General features: G+C 41.6%; 3 long non-coding RNA genes across 3 annotated transcripts; 2 read left to right on the forward strand and 1 right to left on the reverse strand.

Annotated features, from left to right (window-relative positions):
• Nucleotides 1–9,438: 9,438 nt before the first annotated feature.
• On the forward strand, nucleotides 9,439–9,881 carry LOC110934539. The gene is made up of 3 exons (XR_002588420.2): nucleotides 9,439–9,538; nucleotides 9,653–9,725; nucleotides 9,793–9,881. It is a non-coding gene; the product is annotated as an uncharacterized LOC110934539 (long non-coding RNA).
• A 723-nt stretch (nucleotides 9,882–10,604) lies between these two features.
• LOC110934540 lies at nucleotides 10,605–10,789 on the forward strand. The gene is made up of 2 exons (XR_002588421.1): nucleotides 10,605–10,660; nucleotides 10,699–10,789. It is a non-coding gene; the product is annotated as an uncharacterized LOC110934540 (long non-coding RNA).
• Nucleotides 10,790–13,156: 2,367 nt separating this feature from the next.
• On the reverse strand, nucleotides 13,157–17,581 carry LOC110936121. Its single transcript, XR_002589742.1, has 4 exons — nucleotides 17,498–17,581; nucleotides 17,210–17,218; nucleotides 14,793–14,794; nucleotides 13,157–13,166 (listed from the first exon to the last, which is right to left on the reverse strand). It is a non-coding gene; the product is annotated as an uncharacterized LOC110936121 (long non-coding RNA).
• Between the last annotated feature and the right edge of the window lie 1,211 nt (nucleotides 17,582–18,792).

Raw genomic sequence — 18,792 nt, forward strand, 5'->3', positions numbered from 1 at the left:
TTGTGTTGTTTGTATTTCCGTTTCCCAAACCACCGGGAATGCATGCTTTAGGTTGTGAACTCACCTTGGGTTGCTCGGTAGATTATTTACTTGGTCAAACACGTTGGTCACCACGTCCTAGCATGGTTACCAAATATAGGTCAAGCTGGGGTACAAGTAATCACGTATAGACACACTGAGCATGCATACAATCAAACAGTTGGGTTATTGGGCCTGCCCTAGCATTTTCACAAACAAACAGTCACAAGAACACATGCAGCCCAGTCAGCAGATATCCCAACAAGTTGTGGCCCAATAACACGTAGGCAGCCCAGTCGAGACAAGGGTGGTCTCGACTCGAGAATACACGGTCTCGAGTCACAACCGGGAGATCTCGAAGAATCATGTTTTGGTCTCGAGTGTGCTGCTTGCGAGTCGCAATCTCAGGAGCCTCGAGCCCAGTCTCGAGTCAAGATCACGTTGTCTCGAGTCGAGACTTAGTCGGTCTCGAGTCCTTGAAGCCCGTCTCGGTTCATCATGCCTTGGTCTCGAGTCGCAACCAAGGGTTCCGACTCACAACCACTGTTACGTGCACCAGAATCCTTCTAGAACCTGCCCAATGTACTAGCCAATAGAATTCTGTTTTCATGTAATTGTGTACTATCCAACCATATTGCACTAACATGTTTCCTTGTCTAATTACCAAGCAAAAAGGATCAAAACAAGCATTTTTGAATGTTCCTAACACCTTCATCTAGTTCATCATGCATATTCAAATATTCAAACAATTCAACTAACATTTAATCCTTGGTTCTTAACACAACTTTGTAACATGAGATAAGACAATCATTAAGCACCAAATTTGCCCTATTTTATCATTATAAATCGGATGGTAATAACCATCAAACATTGATTCATACACACACATGTTCATTCATCACAACCAAGCATTTATGAGCAAAAATTGCTAAGATAGAAGCACTTAACCTAATCCGAATGGTTCTAATTACCAAACCGTTTACATACAAAACATGAAGAAGCATGGTTAATCAAGCAAAACATGTTATTCATATCATCAAACAAGCATCTTTACATAACCATCATACACAACAACAATCTTTAAGCATTCAACCAAAAGAGATACTAACCGGCTAGACTTATGGTGTGAGGATATGATGAATAAGCTTCCAAGCAAGATCCGAAGCTTGAACCGGAATTCCTTGCTATCACCGGTTTTGATCCGAGAGAGAAAGGAGATGAGAGGAGGTTGATGATGATCTAGGGTTTTAGGGTTTTAGTGAAGGAGAGAGTGAGATGAGGGAGAGTGTAAGGGAAGTGTGGTAAAGGTGGATGATGGGTTTTATATCTCATGGTGTGCACTAATGGGCTTTCGGGTGGACCAAGGGGGTTGCGGCCCAACCGATGTGGGTTACTCGAGACCAGGTGGTCTCGAGTCGGGTCTTGCGGTTTCGGCTCACTAGTAATATACACACACATATATATATATATATAGCGTACATACATACAACACATAATAACAGAAAATCCATAGTTTTCATTTAATAATATACGTACACGCAATGTTACATCAAGAAAGTTGCCCGGGAAAATCCGAAGTGTCACATTATCCCCAAGTTTTAAGAACTTTCGTCCCGAAAGTTAAGGCAGCCACTGACAAGCTAGTGTAAATGAGAACGTTTCAACGGGGTGTCACATCATCCTCCCGTTAGTTTGGAATTTCGTCCCGAAATTCGGTTGTAGCTTCAGTGCCGGAGGTTTCGTTTGGGAACAACTGGGGATACTTGTGCTTCATCTGGTCTTCCCGCTCCCAGGTAAACTCTGGGCCACGTCGCGAGTTCCAACGGACTCGTACAAGAGGTATCTGGCTACGTTTGAGGATTTTGATCTCTCGATCCGTGATCTCAATCGGTTCCTCAGTAAAGTGTAGCTGTTCATCAATAGTTAGTTCCTTGAAAGGAATTACGAGCGTTTCATCTGACAGACACTTCTTCAGATTAGATATGTGAAAGACGTTGTGCACCGCACTCAGTTCTTCAGGCAGATTCAATCTATAAGTAACCTTACCGATTTTCTCGGTAATTTCGAATGGTCCAATATATCGTGGATTAAGCTTTCCCCGTTTACCAAAGCGAACCACACCCTTCCAGGGTGAGACTTTTAGTAGAACCCGGTCATCGACCTGGAATTCTAGTGGTTTCCTACGCTTATCAGCGTAGTCTTTCTGACGGTCACGAGCTGCCGCCATGCGCTGTCTGATCTGGGCAATCTTTTCCGTTGTATCTACCACCATCTCTGGGCCCGTGATTTGACTATCACCGATTTCCGCCCAGCAGAGAGGTGATCGGCATTTACGACCGTACAATGCCTCAAAAGGTGCTGCCTGAATGCTAGTGTGGTAGCTGTTATTATAGGAGAATTCCACTAGCAGTAGATGCTTCTCCCAATTCTTGCCAAAATCGATCACACATGCTCTAAGCATGTCTTCTAGGGTTTGGATGGTGCGTTCGGATTCTCCATCCGTTTGCGGGTGATAAGCGGTGCTCATGTCCAAACGTGAGCCAAAGGATTTGTGCATAGCTTGCCACAATTCCGAAGTAAAACAAGCGTCTCGGTCGGAAATAATTGAGGTTGGCACTCCGTGTCTCGAAACTACTTCCTTTAAGTAAATCTCCGCCAAGGTAGAAAACTCGTCTGTTTCCTTAATAGCCAGAAAGTGCGCGGACTTGGTCAATCGATCTACTATTACCCAAATAGTGTCATTTCCGCGTTGAGACCTAGGTAGCCCTGTAACAAAATCCATGGAAATTTGCTCCCATTTCCATTTCGGGATTTCTGGTTGTTGGAGTAGGCCTGCTGGCTTCTGGTACTCTGTCTTGACTCTTGCGCAAGTCAGACATTTGCTGACATATGTTGCTATGTGGGCCTTCATGCCAGGCCACCAGTATGTAGTTCTCAAGTCATGGTACATCTTATCCGAGCCAGGATGTACTGAGTAACGGGACTTATGGGCTTCGTCCATCACGAGTTCACGCAAATCTCCATAGAGTGGAACCCAAATGCGCCCTGTTACATAGTAAGCGCCGTCTTCCCTCTGTTCTAATCGCTGTCTCGATCCTCGCAGGGACTCAGCCCTGATGTTTTCCGGTTTCAATGCCTCAACCTGGGCATTTCGGATCTGAGTCGGGAGGTTAGACTGGATGGTAAGTTGCAATGCTCGCACGCGCCTTGGTATAGTGTCCTTTCGGCTGAGGGCGTCTGCCACGACATTGGCCTTGCCCGGATGGTACCTAATGGCGCATTCGTAATCATTCAAGAGTTCGACCCATCGTCGTTGTCGCATGTTTAATTCCTTTTGCCTAAAGATATGCTCGAGACTCCTGTGATCCGTGTAAATAGTGCACTTGGTACCGTACAGGTAATGTCTCCATATCTTAAGAGCAAAAATCACTGCTCCCAGTTCCAAGTCATGCGTAGTGTAGTTCCTTTCATGCGTCTTAAGTTGTCGAGAAGCGTAGGCAATAACTTTCTCGCGTTGCATCAACACGCAACCGAGCCCATGGATAGACGCATCGCAGTAAACCACAAAGTCGTCAGTGCATTCAGGCAACGAGAGAATAGGAGCACTACAGAGGTTATCCTTTAGCCTTCGAAAGGCCGACTCCTGAGCTTCATTCCACTTGTAAGCAATGCCTTTCTGAGTAAGAGTCGTGAGGGGTTGAGCAATCTTTGAGAATCCTTTGATGAATCTGCGGTAGTATCCTGCTAATCCCAAGAACTGGCGAACTTCGGTTGGAGTCTTGGGCGTAGGCCAATTCTTTATCGAGTCGATCTTAGCGGGGTCGACGTGAATCCCGTCCTTATTGACCACATGCGCAAGGAAATGGACCTCTCGAAGCCAAAAGTCACACTTCGAGAATTTGGCGTACAATTGCTCATTGCGTAAGAGTTCGAGGATAAGGCGTAGGTGTCGCTCATGCTCTTCTTGACTTTTCGAGTAGATCAGGATGTCGTCGATAAACACAATCACGAATTTATCGAGGTAAGGCTTGCACACTCGGTTCATGAGATCCATGAAAACCGCAGGTGCGTTAGTCATTCCAAAAGGCATGACGAGGAACTCGTAATGGCCGTAACGAGTCCTGAACGCAGTCTTAGAGATGTCTTCATTACGAACTCTCAGCTGATGATAGCCTGATCGCAGGTCAATCTTAGAATAGTAGCTCGATCCTTGCAACTGATCGAATAGGTCGTCTATGCACGGGAGAGGGTAACGATTCTTGATGGTAACCTTGTTCAGCTCACGATAGTCGATGCACATTCGGAATGTGCCATCCTTCTTCTTAACAAAGAGTACTGGTGCTCCCCAGGGTGATGAACTAGGACGGATAAATCCTTTATCCAACAGTTCCTGTAATTGCGTAGAGAGTTCCTTCAGTTCTGCAGGGGCTAGTCGATACGGCGCACGAGCTATAGGCGCTGCTCCGGGAGCTAGCTCGATTTGGAATTCGACCTGACGGTGGGGAGGGAGTCCAGGTAGTTCCTCAGGAAATACCTCGGGGTAGTCACGTACTACAGGAAAATCTTCAATCCTCTTTTCCTTTTCGTGGGTGTCGGTGACAAGTGCTAGGATAGCGGTGTGCCCCTTTTGTAAACATTTCTGGGCTTTTAGAAGCGAGATAATGCCTGTGACTTCTCCGACTTTGTTACCTTGAATGATGAGGGGTTTGCCAGAACGGCGAGGAATACAAACCGCTTTCTCTTGACAGAGGATCTCAGCGCGATGTTTGGATAACCAATCCATACCGATGACGACGTCGAAGCTTCCAAGTTTGACAGGGAAAAGGTCGATACTAAACGTCTGACCAGACAGTTCTAGTTCGCAGTCGTGGATCACGTGCGAGGCCTCGATGTTCCTACCATTGGCTATCTCGACGACGTGCTTAGAACTTAATAATGCAGGCGGGTGCTTAAGTTTCTTACTAATACGTAGGGATACATAACTAGCATCGGCTCCGGAATCAAATAACACAGAAACATAACGATCATCAAGTAGGAACTTACCCGCCCCGACGTTGGGGTCGTTCCTTGCCTCTCCAGCTCCAATCACAAAAGCTCTTCCCCTAGCACCATTCCCAGCATTGTTGTTTTGTTCATTGTTCCCAGCTCCCTGGTTGTTGTTGCGATTCTGTTTCAGTTCAGGGCAATCCTTCCGCATGTGCCCCGCTGCCCCACATTTAAAACATCCGCGGTTGTTTCCCTGCTGCTGTTGCTGTTGGGGCTGTTGCTGATTCTGCCTTGCTGGGAACTGACTTCTACAATCCTTGGCTTCATGCCCCATTTTGTTGCATCGCTGACACTGACCTTTGTTACATGCCCCATTGTGGTGCCTGTTACACTTGTTGCACTTAGGGTAGCTTCCCCGGTAGCCACCCTGTTGCTGAGGGCCTTTGTTGTTTTCAGTTTTCCTTTGCTGGGCTGGGGCCTGAGTAGAGTTAGCATCCTTGCCCTGATTTCCATCCCACTTTCGTTTGCCCTCACTAGAAATTCCTTCCGCAACACTGATCCTTTTGGGCAACCTGCCCTCTTCCACAGCCTGGTTGGTGAGTTTGTGGGCAAGACGAACCACGGGCTGTATGGTAGTGAGGTTGGCCGAAGTTACATGGCTCCTGATTTCTGGGACCAAGCCTTTGATGTACACACTATTAACTTGATTAATGATAACAAATCGCTTATTTTTTGCAATCATTTTGTGTTTCGTTCAGATAACTAGATAAGATTGTTCAGTTTGTGTTTATATAGTATGCATAGGTCAATATTGATCGTGTTAAGTTGATAAAATTTTATGCACACCATCTGTTTGATGAAATGCTTGAACCTAAACACACTTTGTTTTCAACGAGATATAGCGATAATTATCACTTGTATTGTTTGAGCCTGTTTTAAGTATGCACATTCTCAACTAAGCAAATAGGTCTAGGTTTTTAATTTTTTTCTGGAATTCTTTTAGAGATAGAAAATATATACCAGCCAAGGATGCAACTGTTTGTTCAATTTCTTACATTTACATATGCTTCTGTTTGAGGTGGGGTTTTGTGTATTCTATTAGCAGCTAATGGGGAGTTGTTTAGATCTACATTTTGAGACTGTTTCTAATCGTTATTGTTATTACTTTAACGTTAGCGACAACCTCGATAAAATCATATAGCTTTGACTCATTCTATTGTAAACATGTCAATTTTGGTGTTGTTTTATCTTAAACGAGTCCAACAAGAGTTTAACGTAAAAAAATTGCTACTAGGGAATAGGTTGAGTGGGGCAAATGGCAATGGTTCAGTCATAATGTTTTTTTTTGGTGTTTTTGTGATGTCTTTTGCAGCAACTGGTAGTATGAATCCAATGATCTGGACAATAGTTCCACCTCCGTTTCAGCAGATGGCACCTGCACCATGGTTTCCACCACTTCGATTTCATCTTAAAGGTATCAACCATTAAATTCAAAACATTAAATATTATTAATCTTGTGTTTCTTGATTTTCACCATATTTGCCCTTTGAATCTAGCGATGGATGTAGAAGACAGCTGTTTTATTACTCATGTTTAAGATAACCTCTTCCGTGTTCATGTGAGCAAGAAGAGAGGAAGACACAAAGGAGGTGTGAAACATAGTTCAGATGATACAGGTTCAGGTGTCAAATCTGTATCATGTGAACTGTGTTTGACACATCCTTTGTGTCTTTCTCTCTTCTTGCTCACATGAACACGAAAGAGGTTATCTTGAACATGATTTTATCTATTAAAGGAGCTTAGATGATGACATAGAATTGGCTACGTGTCAATCTCTCAAGGTAAGTCCAAAGAGCAGTTATTTATATATAAAAATTTTGCCTTCAAATTCTTTCTAACAAAACAATAGAAACCTTGTTGATTATTTGATTTTTTTTCATTTTTTGTAGCTATGACAAGGTTTAAAGCTATTGAATGGATTGAAAGTGTAGTTAGGCCATTGGAGATACCAAAACAGCTATCAAACTTTTTGATAGGTCAAAGCTGCATGTTTCCAACAACTAATGGTTGTTCTATCCTAAAGACTTCTGGTATGTATTTTAAGCATCAACTTTATATTGTCATTCATGGTGTTAAACAATGTGATTAGATTAGAAGTTCAACATTGCTATGTTGTAACTTAGTTTCAGTTTGAATCTGTTTGTGTGTTTCCGAGGCCTTTTTTAAGCAAGCCGCATAGTATAAACTCTAACTTTTGGGTGTTGTAGACTGTTTTAGGTTGATTTCTAGGATTATTTAGGTTGAAGGTAGCCTTTATTAGGGTTTTTATTGTCATCTTTTTACTGTAAATTAGCACGAAAATCATGTTAAATGACTACACGGTTGTTTTTCACATTTTACCTCAACATGGTTTCATAAAATTAGTTTCTTGCCTGTTATACGTCTTTTTCTAATCTCAGTGCTATAAAATTATTTTCGTGTTCACCTTCGTTTATTATCAAAATATGTTGTTAAATAAATGAACATATATTAGAAGATATAAACTTGGCTCTATAAGACTAGCATATTGAGTGCTGCTGTCACTAATGGATCTTTCGACTTTTGCCCTAGAATAATATATACAACTACCAAACAATCTTAACATAATCCAAATTCAGATAAAAGTTACTCGGGTTTGTTGAAACTGTTTGGCTTCGAGAATTGTTAAAGGAGAAAATTAAATAAAGATTAAACATTGTTAAATCGAAAAGTTTAAAAAGAAGTAAAAATAATACGATCATCCATATAAAGTATTTAAAAAGTAACAATTACATATAAAAAATAAAACTAATCAGACACTTAAACTCTAATAGCAAGAATCAAGAAACTTTAACTTTTACTCCATGGAGCACTGAACTTCATGATGTATGTCATTGATCTTTCTCATGAACTCTAGGTCTCTATCTCCACACTCTATATTACTCACAATACATAGGTCACGAACGGAAGTAGTTGGCATCGCCCTCAGTTTCTCGAAACCTGGTCTCTTGTCAGGAGACCAAGTTGTAGTCCGTTAAAACACCTCTTCAACTCTTGAAGAGTAGACCTATCAGCCAAAACTTACTCTTCGATTTGTTTAATAAAGTGTTGCTTGAAATCGTCAGAATATGACTCCATTTTAATGTATTTATAAGAACTAAAGCAAACAATAACAATTGATCTTTGGGTTTCAGTGAATGAATCTGTGTATGATGAAACAACATTTGAATTGTCAATGGTATTATATAGAATCTGTAACAGCCCAAAAGTCATTTTTAAATGCAATCATTAAATAAAAATTTATATTTAAAAACCATGTAAATTTAATGATTTAATGGGAAAACGTGTATAAATTTATATTTAAAAACATGTACATTTAATTATTTAATGGGAAAGCAAGTAAAATTAAATATCTAGAAAACCAAAGAACAAAATTTAAACCTTCAAAAAAGGTTATCATAATTAGGAAATGTCTGTTCATTTACCACATCAAACATTTTACACACTATAAAGGTTCATGATTAGTTTACTTGAAAACATCAACACTTCATTTTTAAAAAAAACCCTTCACCCTTAAACAAACTGTCCAAAAAACACTAACACTCTTTCTAAATGGCAAGCAAAAGCTTCTACCACTGGTCTGAAACTGCTGATCTTAAAATTGAATTTTCAAGATGGTCACTTGAAGAACAAAGAAAAGATGAAGAACTCAACAAAAAAGTTGCTATGGTGAGTGATAAATATTATAAGCAAACCTGGAGTAGCATTGCACTGCTGGATGAAGTGGTATGTTCTCCTCCATCAGAGTTTAAAGAAAAAGCAGAAGAGTTTATCACACATCTGCTGAAACAAGATCAAAAGACCTGTGATATGCTTGCTGATCTGCAAATTAAAACAAACAATGAAATTTCATGGAAGAAGGCGAGAGAACGAGATATCTTATTAAGTGTTAATTGTAATGTATAATTTTTAATTTTTACTATTTTTCAAAATCAGAATTTTGTAATACTAAGTAATATCGAATGAGTTGTATCGTTTTTCTTTGTATTTCTTTTATTTATACATTTAAGTATGTATTAATCATAATTCATAAATAGTTTTTAATATATGGAACTTTCTCGAGCTCGGGAAGGGTCGAGTCGGTCACAGGAAGAAGGTGACCCGTTAAGAGGAAGTGAGAGTGATATGGAAACAGATCCTTTGTGGGTTGGAAACAAATGGAATAACTCAACTTGTGAAGATGAAACAGAAGTGTACATTTTGACTTTTTGGTCATTTTTTTACTTTAGAGCTGATGTGTTTTTTGCTTTTATCAGATTATGGAATTGTAGTTACAGTTTAATATATTACCGTTAAATTACTAGCTTTACCCTTTTTCAGTTCTTAATTATGTATCTTACGTACGTTTAATAACAGGTACAATCAATTTCTCATGGCTTGCTATGATCCTGACACTGATGAATACCAAAGTGTCTGTCGTGTAATGTCCGGCTTCTCTGATGCGTTTTGTATAGAGGTTCGTTGTTTTTGAATGACATGTTTTAAGAAATAATGTATTAATATAATAAAAAAGACTAGCTTATTTAAGTAATGTTTTTATTTCTTATTTTTGGTATTGAAACACTTGAAGATGAGAAATGGTTAAATCTCTTGATGTTGAAGATGGTTATCTCCCGTCAAAGCGTTCGGATTCTTGGTTAAAGGTTTGTTTGTTTTATGAGTCGGTGTTAAATTATTTTTAATACTCAATTGGTATACTATCATTTGCAGGTGAAGTGAAATTATGTCGAAGGTTTAAATGATTTCTTGGGCTTGGTTCCTATTTGTGCTTGGTACGGGAATGGAAGGAATGTTGGATGGTAACAACTTAATATAGTACCATTAAATTAATAGCTTTACCCTTTTTAGTTCTTTATTATGTATGTTATGTATATTTAATAACAGGTACAGTCCATTTCTCATGGCTTGCTATGATCCCGACACTGATGAATATCAAAGTGTCTGTCGTGTAATGTCCGGCTTCAGGAAGGTGAAGATGGCTTCTGGTGGTCAAGATTTGATATGGCCTCTTTCTCTGTCTCCACTCTCAAAACCCTAGCGCCGCACCATATTCTTAAAAAATGAGGGTGGGATGCGACATAGATGATGAGAATCCGAGTCTAGATTCGACTTGCTAGGTTTGTATTCATCTTTTAATCATTATATATGTTTTTAGGGTTCTTACGTGTGCTTTTAATTCAGCGAGTTTATTCATATTAGAAGAAATAATGAAGAAATTGTTCTTGATTGATTTTTGGGAGCCGAAATTCAATGTCAATTTAGGGTTTGTTCTTGTGTAAAATCAACTTTGTTCATCGATCAATCATTTTGTTTTGAAATTAGTTGAAATAAGGGATTGTTTATGTGATAAATCAATGTGTGTGTAGAATATTTTGTGCAGTTGCGTGTTTCAGAAACGAAGATGAAGGAGCGGAGGTGAAATAGAACACAAATAAGATTTTAGCCGTCTTTTTTGCTGAATTTGGTATCACAAGTGATGCAGCATTGAAGGTCTGTACGTTCGAGTTGGGTCGCGTCGGGTCATTTGTTTATTAAATGTATCCCGTGTGGGAATTGAGTTTGGTTAGGATGATAAGTAGTGGAGTTCTGTTTTTCTTTAATTTCTTGATCACTAAGCTGGTTAAATTTTTCGCATTTTTATGTCATTGAATGACACTATTTACTTAAGTTGTTATTGTTAACATCTATGAAGACATTTTTTAATTTATTATTGTATTAACAATTAATCAATGTTGTCTAAAAGTTTAATGAAATAATATGTTACATTTTAACAAAAAAACATGTTTATTAATTAATAAAAATAAACAACCCGGGAAGCATTCCCGGGTGATAACATGTTACTTATTTTTTATCATTTTATTTAAGTATTTATTGCTTATAAGTAATAAGTGACATGTATAACTTTCTCGAGCCCGGGAAGCATTCCCGGGTAATAACCTAGTTGTTTATATACATAAGTTTATATTTCAGAGGTGCATATTTTTCTAGTTTGTAGTGCACGTAAAATTTTTGCAACAGCCCTAAATATTTCCAAGGTTGTAATGGACAAAAAGAAATTTAATTTATAACTTTTTTATAAAAAAAAAAGTGGGTAACATCTTAAATTCTTAACCAACCCTCAAGTTAATGAAAATCGAAATCATATAAATTCTTCCAATATACAAACAAATTGAACATCACCAATCATCTTGTAGGGGTATGGTCCCAGATCTTGCGTCAGAATGACCGCGAGTGACCATTACCCTTATCAAAACCCCCACTAGCTAAAGACTTATCTGTGTCTGTGCGGGCACGCGCGAACATAGAGGTCGAATCCAATCTGCCCAATGATGGAAGAGGACTTAACTGGAGTATGAGAATGGTATAATGATGCGGCGTGGCACCGCATCTGGTGTATGAAAACGGTGTACACATAGCGATGCGGCTTAGCACCGCATCCTGTGAACACTTCTATCAATACAAGGGATCTGAATAACAGCAACAGTCACCACAAGTGGCGATGCGGCCTGGCACCGCATCTCACAGTCTTTGCCAGAAGGACAACGCGGGAACAACGACAGTTACCGTAGGTAGCGATGCGGCGCGGCGCGGCGGGGCACCGCATCCTGCCCACAAGGCAAGTGGGACTGATGACAGTCGCCTGTCAGGCCAAATGTAAGCAACATACTAACACTGCATTAGGACGTGGCTTCACCTCCACACCGACAAGCCTGACACACCTGCATCAGGGCTGCACGTCGTCAGTCCGTCCTTTCAACTCCTCCTTCACTCCTCGGCTATAAATACCAACCCCAAACCAGGTTTGAGGTATCTCTTCACAACTCTCTCACTACTACTACTATCACACTTTGCTTCCCAAGCAAATTACTGATTCTCACGCTGGAGAGTGGTAACAAGGAGCACCCCCCACCCCATCCTCCTTGTTACGAGTCACGGGTTGTTTCCTTGTGCAGGAGACCAACCGGCGGACGACCTAGCCAGCGATCCTCGAGAGGAAGGGATTAACCCTTCTTGACGAGACCGGTGTGTTAACCCTGCCCGGTTAACCATTGTTTCATCATTGGCGCCCACCGCTACTCTTAGCACTTTTTTTAACCATCCCTCTCCCTCTCAAAAGATCATGTCTGATCGTCTAAACAACACTACCGAGGATAACCTAAATCCCGCAAACCCAGGGCCTGTGGGGACCACCCCTCCAGTCCTGAATCCTGGCCATGTTGGCACATCAACGCAAGGGGGCGCATCCCTTACGTTTGGACACAATCTTTCACAGTACGCATCTGTGATCCCCCCGGACATGGACGTTCATGCCTGGTACGACCAGCAAGCAACTCTGCTGGCCGCAACATACAACAGAGCCTGCGCGGAGGCGCAGGTACCGGTTGGTCCAACCCCGACACCACATACCCCTGCAGGTCGTATTTTACAATACGATGGCAGGGCCCCCACACACCCAGCCTCCCGGAGTAGGCGTGAAGACCGCGGATCCTCTTACTGTGAGGTCCGCACAATTGATGAGGATGATTCCTCATATGGGTCTCGTTCCAGAGGCCCAATACATAGCCGCCTGGGCCCTCAGGGCGAAAACAGGCGGCAATCCACAGCCCACAGCGGCTCCGGCATTCAAAGCCGGCTGGGACCGCAGTCCCATCACGAAGGGTATGGTCTTACCGACCCGGATGACCATACATATTACGGGGAATCTCACGCTACAAGCAGTAGACCGGGAGGACGCAATTACGTCCCTCAAAATCAACCCCGCAATACATACCTTCGCGCTGGAAAGCGCCCCCAGAGCCAACCCTAAAGGCCAAAATCTGCGGCCGAAAACTCCAAGTTTGTCCCGGAGATTGCCCACGCCGATGTCACCACCACTAAATTCCCATTAAACGTTGGGAAATATAATGGTTCGTCCGACCCGTACGATCACATGAACATCTTCAGCGGCACAGGGTGCAACGGCAGGTGGGACGAATCCACCTGGTGTCATTTTTCCCCCAGACCCTCACGGGTCTAGCCAGGGCTTGGTTCGATTCTTTGCAGTAGGATCAATGGCCTCATTTGAGGACTTAAATGCAAAGTTCCTTGCACATTTTTGCCAACAACGACGTCACGAGAATGACTCGATGGACGTCATGAACATCTGGCGCGGAGACAACGAATCTCTTGAGTCGTTTGTCGTCCGCTACAACAAAGAATGCCTGGAGAAAGGTGGCGTGGCAGACCAAATGGCACGCAACCATTTCATCGTAGCCGTTAAAGACGAACAAATGGTTATGACTATCTCCGGCAAAGAAGGCTTGCCAAAGAAATGGGAAGATGTCATGGTTGCGGTTAAGACGTATGCCCAGACTCAGCGGTCCCTCAAACCGCATATTGCAAAGGCACAGCCTCAAGCGGAAGGCCAGTCCTCCCGCCAAGAGCCTAAGCGCAATAACAAGTGCAACCGGGACACATGGAATCGCGGCAGCGATCCCAAGCCATATGTCCCGCGTAACAACCACCCGACGCAAGGGCAACAATCAACGCCCAACGTGAAAACTGGGCATCAAAGAAAGAGTCTCGGGACCGCAACTAAACCGAGATTACCCAGTCGCTAAGTGGCGTCCTCCTCACGAACGCGCAATTTCTGCGACCGGCCCAGCCGATGAAGTCCAAGAAAAACCAGGATCTCACACTCTATTGTGAGTACCACAAGGACTCGGGCCACACAACAAACAACTGCATCAGTCTCCGACTGGAGATTGAGCGGGCCCTAAAGGAGGGGAAGCCGCAACACCTGTTGCCCGGCGCGCAAAAACCAACCAAGCGCATCACCCCCCCCACAATGAGGGCACCTCCGCGAGTAAGAGGACCATGTATGTGGCCTGAACCCATATGATCAACGGAGACAAAGGAAGGCCGCGCAAGGCGGAGAGAAGACCGGACAATGACTGGAAAGACGAGCAAGTCGTCTTTCCAAAAGTCCGAGGCGGTCCGCGCGACACCGCGTCGTCGTTATTACAGGCCACCTGGCTCACTACAGCAGCGAGCGATTATTCATCGACCCGGGCAGCACTTCTGACATCATATACGAGCAGTGCTTCAACCAGTTCGATCAGGAAGACAAGGATCGGTTGCAAGCGGTGGACTACCCTTTGGCCGGGTTCGCAGGGGAAACTGTTTTCCCCTGGGCCAAATTATTTTTCCTGTGCGCCTCACCAACGGAAGGCACACAAGAACGGAGGAGGTGAAGTTCATGGTTTTACCTCACACCACCAAATATGACGTGCTTCTCGGGAGGGAATCCCAAGGCGACTTCAATAGGAGTACATCGGTACCCCACTCTGTGGTCGGTTTCCCAACCGAAACGGGGTTCGCCATAATCTATGCACGCAGAGAAGTCATGTCGTCGGACGAGCTGCGTTCGACCAAGATGGCAAGGCCTACCCCCAACACCCAACCAGAAAAATGGGTGCTCAACGCGAGACACCCAGAGCAAACGGTCACGTTGGGCCACGCCTTGTCACCCAACACCAGAGCGCACCTGAAGCAGCTACTCTTCAGGAACCAAGATATTTTCGCGTGGACGCATGCAGACATGACAGGAATCCCACGCGAAATTGCGCAACATTTCTTGAATACCTTGCCAGGTATCAAACCAGTGATCCAAGACCAACGCTACCTTGGATCCGCAAAAAACGAGGCGATGCATGAGCAGGTCAAGGAACTGCTCTCCGCAGGTATCCTGCGAGAAGTCCAATACCAGACTTGGTTGTCCAACCCAGTCATGGTAGAAAAACCATCCGGGGGCTGGCGCATGTGCTCGATTATAAAGATCTCAACAAAGCTTGCCCCAAGGATTGTTACGCACTTCCAGAGATCCACTACAAGAAAACTAGGTTTTTAGTACGCGCAAAAGCGTCCTAAAATGTTATTTTATAGGACCTTTCATTTAATAAGACCAACGGTAAAAGCGTTTCATGTAAAGGGGTCGTAATAAGTCTCGGAACTAAAAAAGCGTCCTAACATCTCAAATAAGATTATGAAACCAATTTTATGGTCACGTAATATGTCTTTGAACAACCAAAATAGTGTCCTAATAAAAACATATTAGGACACTTTTACGATGTTCTAACATGTGCTTACATACTTTTAATCTTTTGATACACTTACAAGCGTCCTTAGAAATTAATTGATATGACCCTTATGATATAATATTATAGCTAATTTAGTACCAAGAAAAGGGTCCTAATATATCAAATAAGATTATGAAACCAATTTTATGGTCGTATAATATGTCTATAGACAACTTAAATAGCGTCCTAAAAAGAACATATTAGGACACTTTTACAATGTTCTAATATGTGATTACCTACTTTTAATCTTTTGATACACATACAAGCGTCCTTAAAAATTAATTTATAGGACCCTTATGATGTAACGTTATAGCTACTTTAATATCAAGAAAATGGTCCTAATATCTCAAATAAGATTATAAAACAGATTTTATAAACAGACCATCAACATATAACATCCTAATAGTTATTGTATAACATCAACTAATGAAAGGAATAAAACTTCATTATATTTCAAATAAGCATGTTCATAACAAAAACACTAACCATAATTAAGTTATAACATTATCTAACATAAAGTCTTAACATTTAACAAAGAAATTAAAAGCAATTAAAGAAATAAGAAGCATAAAATCTTGAGTCATCATGCGTCCTCAATCCTCATGGACTACCTACAAATAAACCATCCATGTATAAGCATTAAGTTCCATGATATTAAAATTATTTGTATCACAAGTTTAACAAATACATACCGAAATGAATGAATAGGGCCATGCGATGGACGCACCAATACAATCTTGAATTGTAGAAAATAAACCATATGGTCTTACCAAGTTTTCATCTTTTTATTGGTACATGAACGTTTACGTCACACCATTCTGGTCCAATCTCTGTACCACCAACTAGATCATTTGGGTCCAAGCTCTGGACCCTTCCTCTTGCTACAATCTTGGTAGAGTTTAGAATGCTTTTGAGGAAAACTTCATCTTCGACATAGATTTTAGTTTTCAACATATATTTATTAAACTCTAGTCATAATAGTGCAAAAAATCATTTTACAAAAAAAAAAAAATTAATAAAGTTTTACACTAGCAGGCTAACATTTTTATAGAAAAACTAAGGAAAATTGGTTTTTAATAATCTCACGTTTACAATCTTGTACACAATAATCCCACCTTTACTCTTGGTACATAATAATCCTACGTTTACAATCTTGTACACAATAATCTCACCTTTACTCTTGGACATAATGCCCAATACATATTAGGATCAATGCTATAAGTAGACCTGGCAAAAGGGTCGAGTTGGGTCATGGGCCAAAACGGGTAAATTATAAAAAAGGGTTGTTTTTTTTCGGGTCGAAACGGGTCCGGGTTAGAACGGGTTTCTGGTCGGGTCCTTTTTTTTATATACTAAAATCTTACATTGATACATATTAGTATATTAATTATAAAAGGAAGGACATGTTCACAGATTTCAAGTAGGCTACTTCAATAGACTTGAGTATTTAACAAAAGAAAGCGAAGGGACTGTAATTGAACAAGAGACAAAAGAAGCTCAAGAGCTGAATTTAGGGCTAATCAGATTCGAACAAGGGTCCTATGAATTTAGGGTTTTCGTTTTCTGCACACATGCTTCACAAGGTAAGTAGCTTTTAACAAACAACCTTCACCAAACAAGTTATAAGCTCAAACAAAGTTTAAGAGTATATATGTAATTCAATATTATCACATATATACGTTCATATCATCTTCAAAGTTTATCCAAACCCAGCTTAAGGCCTCTCGGTCTCTCCATTACCGAAATGTATAATCAAGAAATTGTAACAAAAAAAGAGGGCAAGTAAAATAGAATGGGAATGTGATATTACCTTTCATAGTTGTGGGCTTCAGATTTGGCTCTTGTAACAATCTGTCTCCCATCTGAAGCTAATCCAGCTACACCTTGTGTTATGTAATATAAATTAAAACATTTTAAGTAGCATATGTTCAGCAAATTATAAAAGTCTAACAACAAAAAAACTAAATGAAGAATAAATGTAAATACTTTTAGTTGGCTATTAGTAGTACTTCAAAAACCTACATGATAACATATTTTATTTATATTTTTTTTCTCTATGTGCGCTTTTCATAAAAAAGCCCACACTTTTTTTGCGCCTTGCGCCTAGGCTCCGGGCGAGGCCGCCTTGCATCTTTGACAACATAGCAAAAAACAGTGTCAAATAACTGCAACACATACCAGCAATCGTGGGTCATGGGTTCTGCCTTCATTATATCCCAAATTGCAAATATCGTGATCTGCGTTTCACCAATAACTGTCTTGAAGAGATCATTTATATTACACAACGGTTCTTCCACCTCGTCCGAGAACTTGTATAGAGAAGGATTTCCCGCGGCGCAGCAGTTCTTCCATACCAACTTAGCTGCCCGGCGCTGCTATTGATAGAGTGGTATTCTCCGCCCCTGTCAAATAAAGTAGAGGAAGAGTCTTTCTCCAATGAGAATAAAGAAAGTTTTTGGGCAAGACAAGAAAGGAACTCGCCCTTTGACACCAAGGGATAAGAGCGGATTGCTGGCGATGACTTGGTGAAGGGAATCTATGAGAGAAGGTTCTCGACGAACCGGGTTCCGACCGAATAGAGCGCGGAGCCAATGAGTTCAGTCGAACAACGTAACGAGTCTAAGGGCGCTTGAAAGGAATGGACGGGCGAAGGAAAATGAAATATGAAAAAAAATCTGCTTTGGGAGTGTGAGATAGGCGGACGGGGAGTACGCAGCCGAACAACCGCAGGGGCTTCCAGCAGTGATAGCTGAACTAACCAGACGGGCCGCCCAAAACCTGGAGCTGACATTGAAATCGGAAATCAAAGTCGGACCCCGGCTATCCGAAGAAGGCAGACTGAAGCGGAGGAGCAGAAAATGCAACACAACAAGGGGCGAATCAATCAGAATGGAGACAGGGAGGAGAGGTAAAAGATAGATTTTCGAGCCTGAACATATAAGCAACCTTCTATCTGGCCTCTGTACCAGTAGTGGAGTTTTAAATCTTAATGCAGGCATTCCTCCCTCACATGCATTTGCAACAGATTCTTACCAAGACCGGTAATCCCCATAGACACACGGCCATTCTCGGCATCTTCACTTCTTATTGGTGCTGCTGGGAAATCTGCACAGATAGGATCGCATACTTGGTCACCCGATGCTATGGAGGGTCCCACTCCAGTATCCGCTTTGATTCATGCAGCTACTATGGTAACAGCTGGCGTTTTCATGATAGCGGCGCGTTCGTGGAGGCAACCCGAAGGAAGAGCAAAAAGAAGGTTTAACCTTGCCTTTGCCAGCTATCTTAGCAGGAGCCTTTTTCCCCTGCTTTTCTAAAAGATCAAAGATTCTGTTATTAGTTTATAAGTGATACCAATGAGCTTCAGCAGCCATAACCATTACAACAATTAATTAGTTTTCTATGAATTGTTGTAGCAATCGCATTATGATATAAGATGGCAGGTAATGAGAATAACATACTAAAGCTCATAAAATTAATGTATTAAATAAAAAATGGTGCAAGATGACACCTGGTTTACATAGGATGGCAAATATATTCATCTCCATGCTAAAGGAACCTTATTACCTGGAAGTCTGGAACAATATTCCAA

The sequence above is a fragment of the Helianthus annuus genome, chromosome 4 (assembly GCF_002127325.2).
Source record: "Helianthus annuus cultivar XRQ/B chromosome 4, HanXRQr2.0-SUNRISE, whole genome shotgun sequence".
Lineage (NCBI taxonomy): Eukaryota > Viridiplantae > Streptophyta > Magnoliopsida > Asterales > Asteraceae > Helianthus > Helianthus annuus.